At 34.5% G+C, this 4,429-nt stretch overlaps 1 long non-coding RNA gene across 1 annotated transcript; it reads right to left on the reverse strand.

Moving 5' to 3' along the window:
• Positions 1 to 2,646: 2,646 nt before the first annotated feature.
• LOC141671354 (uncharacterized) lies at positions 2,647 to 4,171 on the reverse strand. The gene is made up of 4 exons (XR_012555103.1): positions 4,052 to 4,171; positions 3,668 to 3,825; positions 2,963 to 3,105; positions 2,647 to 2,879 (listed from the first exon to the last, which is right to left on the reverse strand). It is a non-coding gene; the product is annotated as an uncharacterized LOC141671354 (long non-coding RNA).
• Between the last annotated feature and the right edge of the window lie 258 nt (positions 4,172 to 4,429).

A 4,429-nucleotide genomic window follows, 5' to 3' on the forward strand; every position in this document is an offset into this window, starting at 1 on the left:
TTCAAAAATCTAATTTGACTTAATTATTTATAATTTATTTTAGTTAATTGTTTCTGAATTCAATTAATTGATTAAAAATCGTTTAATCAATTAATTTTATTTATAAATAGTTAAATAAATGTAAATTATTTATAATTAATTCAAATAATTTCTAAAAATTATTTTTAGCCTTTTAAAAAAATTATATTTTGGTATTCAAAAATCAATTAATATTATTATTAATTGATTTAAATCTATTTATTTCTTATTTTATTCATAACAATTAAACCGTTCGTCCGTTTAATACGAAACGAACGCGTACAGACTCAGAAAAATATTGCGCTTCCAATACAAATACTTTTGAGACCTAATTTTTATTGTATTGCAATGTCATTTGATTTGTGTATCAGTTTGAGTCGGTATTTGATCGATAAATGCTAATATTGAACTGATTTTCATTCTGAACGCACTGAGATGTACCTTTTACTTATTTGACTTATGTATTACATGAAATATGTGAGTACGTGTTATATGAATACCATGATTACGTGTTACGTGATATATATGCTATCTGTTTACAGTTTTAAAATGCCATGTTAATTATAAACGGTCGGGTAGATGTCAAGACGTATAGTTACGTCGATTGAGTTTAGTCCTGTCACTTAAGATAGTCCTTTTGTTTATAGAATCGAGTAGCAAGGAGCGCAGTCAAGTGTTAGACGGAGATAGTAGCCAGCAGTTAAAAACAGAGTTAAAGTAAAAGGTTATTGAGCATACCAGGCAAGTAACCCTAACTTCACTTATCGTTCAAGTGATGTTCATTTCGAATTATATTATGCAAGTACCCTAACTTCACTTATTGTTCCAGTGACGTTTATTTTGAATCTTATTATGCAAATATTTATATGTTCACATACCATTCAAGTGTTATTGACTCTGAATTTATCCTTTCAATTTCTCTACTATTCTAAGTTCAGAATAGTTAAATATTTTTACATTTCGCTATAACTTACTCTATACAGTGAAGCTTTGAATTGAGACTAGCGAATAACTAATTGTTCTGGTTATTTCGCCATTGGTTGTTGAGAAAACTCCGGACCATGAGAAATGGGGAGTTATGTGGTTAAGGATGTCATTTGATTCGACTCCTTTGACGGAAAATGGTTTTATGGGTTGGATGGTTGCGTAAGAGACCGTGGCGGCGGTCCAGTGTGAGCTATGTGTTATACAGGATATAACACCTTGCTAGGCCAATATGTGCCTTGGGTACCTTTTGTTTAGTTGGATATGCTTCGGCATACCGGTGTTGCTCCGCGGCTGATCACCGGCGGCAACACACCGTCGTTCGAGGATTCCAATCCCAAAACATAATATATTGCAAATGTTGTTTATTATCAAATTTATATCAGTCTTGATACTGTTCAGTTATTGTAGTTGGTTTTGTTCATCAGATATACTGTTGTTATTCCAAATCATAAGCTATTTACTACTTGCTGAGCATTTCTTTCGCTCATACTTGTTTCTTATCTTGATTCTTTCAGCTAGGCCAGGGCAAGCTTAAGTTCCAGGTCTGACCAGAGGTTATGTGTTTGTAAATAGTTGGTGTGTTTCCAGGTAGACAGTTTAGGATACTTAATTAGTCTAGAGGTTTGTAATAAAATTTGAATAAGTTGTAAAACTAATTAGACTATGGTTTGTAATAACACTTGATTTGTAGTAGTGCCTGTTCCATACTATAACCTGTGATCGATCCAGTGCAGGTAAAGGGGTCGTATTTATTAAATTATTCCGTTGTGATTATTTTATTTTGGTTTATTGGCGAGTGACCCCCAAATCTAGACCCCGGGTTTGGAGGGCGTCACATGTATGGAGCGCAAAACTATAGTGCAGATAATAATTTACAGATAACCAATTACCTCAAACCAATTTAAAAGTGGTTGAGGGTAACTATAACAACCATGGGATTTTTAAGCTATTCATAATGAAGTGGGAATGGACAGGAGGATAAGTGTATAGAGGAAATAAGTCACAGGACCAGCCAACTTAAGACTATGCAAACATAACCACATATCAAGTACTAATTTGTTGCCATTATTCGGGCATTGTTTAAGCTGCATGTTATAATCAATTAAATTTTAACTAATAAAACGGTACAAATGGAAGAGAGAATGCCACAAGGATTGGGTATTAATCCGGCCTTGAAAATACTTTTTGGAACATTATTTCTAAGAAATAAAGTTAAGCATGAGTGGAAGCAACCATAACACTATGAGCTGGGCAAGATAATGAGAATAGAGATGTAAGGAGGCCAAACCAATTTAAGTTACTAAACAGTAAGGGAGGACATATAGTACATGACTGAACAATTATATCCTAATGATCATTTGTTCATATCTGCAATCAACTGCTCACCAATTATTATCGACTAACATATTCAGATTCCCCCCAATTTTGTTTAGCTTAAACTTAATTTTTACATGACATGATAGGGATGATTTTGCATAAAGTCTCATAAGGACACCCAAGCCATTTTAATCCAAGGACAATATAGGGGGTAAAACTGCAAGTTATAGAACATAAACTTTTATCATTATTATGCAGTTGAAGAGCAGGATAATTTAATTACCCGAAAGAGTGGACATGTCATCAGCACGGTCTTGAAGCTTTGGTAAATCAACAAATTGAAAACCGTATATTGGGAGGCGCGTAGGGCCCTCCGGTAGCTGTATAACCTCGGTAGTGGGCAAGAAAAGTAGTTTTTTATTGCTAGCTAGTGGCCTGTATTGGGAGGTATTCACCCCAAGTTTGACATTTTTGAGGCTGCAGACTATGCCCTCGCTAACACGGTGCCTGAACCGAGTTAGTAAATGCTTACGGATAGAAGCATGAATAAGATACTCCTGGAATTGACAGGAAACCTTATGTTACAAACAAAAGACCTAAAGTAGCAGAGGCCATTACAGGGCAACCAAAGAACAAATACCTTTTCATCAACCAGGATCATATCCACGCTAAGCAAGCTATTGTCCTTTGTGTTGACAGCGTCCCATAGCCTACAAATGCGGACCCTAATCAACCAGTCTTCCGCATCACCCTCAATATCGGAAAGATAATTAAACTCCATAACTACATGTTTACAACAAATCTTAATGGTATCAGTTTTGAAAAGTGTATAACTACACCAGTTTATAACAAAGAAAAACATCACCACCAAGACGATACATCATAAGACCGTACCTAATCTAACTTACCCATGACATGAACAAACCGAAATAACCACAAACGATGCAAGTTTAGAGAAAAGCATGAACCAACAGAAATTAGTACAAATGATATATGTTTAGACCATAGCTAAACATGATGATTTAAAGATGGGGTTTGAGACTCTACTATAATGTGTATCCGAATGTAGTATATTTCTAAATCAAAAACTATTGTTTCACAAAACGCCCGTAATTACAGTAATATTATCTTTCAAACATATCAATAAAGGCGAGAGTAAGAAGCACACAACCAAATCTTTACATAACTGAATCCATTTCAACAAAACAATTTAGTTATCCAGTACTACAGACACTTTCATGCTAATATATTCTAATGTCTTTTCTCAGAATATAATCTAAAATTCAAAATTAACGTCGATGGGTGAACAATATAAGTATAGCAGGAATAAATAAGAAGTTAATACCTTTTTAATTTTGATGAGAAAGGCTCGTGAAACAATCCAGTGCAGCCAAGTAGTGGCATGGAGGCACAACATATATATTGGTTGCCGGGGATACGGGGAGCTGTAACCGGCAATGGATTTAAAGGCTCTTAATTGCCTTTACTATGGTGGAAGGGAGGCTGAAAGGTTCATCCATTTGTAATCAAAGACCAAAGCATAGATAGATGTATAGATTAATTTTTTTTTAAAAAAGGCAGAAATTGGAGAAATTAGGAAATGAGAAAAGCAGGGTTCAGGATCGGCCACGACAATCACGCGTGTTCTTCCTTTATATATATATATATAGATATATATATTTGATGATATATGCTAATCTGAAGGGCATAGTTTATATTTGTGTAGTACCTTCGATACTTCTCTTGTTGTCAGATCATGTGTTTCTTACAAGGCATGTCATGTTATCAGATTGGTTAGAGAATTCAAACCTCTGTTTTTCTGTTTATAATCTTCTATAGCATATAATTGTAATCTTCCATAAGGATGAACACAACCTTTACCTTCTTAACCTCTGACTTTTTGTTCTGCAACTTGAGGTTGTGATGTGATTGCAAACATGGCTCTGATTTTGTTTGTGTGTGTTGTTGTTGTTTATTTGACCCCAAAAAAATCGATTGGTGGCTTGGGTACTCTAAAAGCTTCGTAAAAACTTAGAAAATTAACAAAGCTGGAGCAACAGGTTTTCTAAATTATTTTTCTCTTTAGGAGTTTGCATCATCAAGATGT

This window comes from Apium graveolens, chromosome 7 (genome assembly GCF_009905375.1).
Source record: "Apium graveolens cultivar Ventura chromosome 7, ASM990537v1, whole genome shotgun sequence".
NCBI classification, from domain to species: Eukaryota; Viridiplantae; Streptophyta; class Magnoliopsida; order Apiales; family Apiaceae; genus Apium; species Apium graveolens.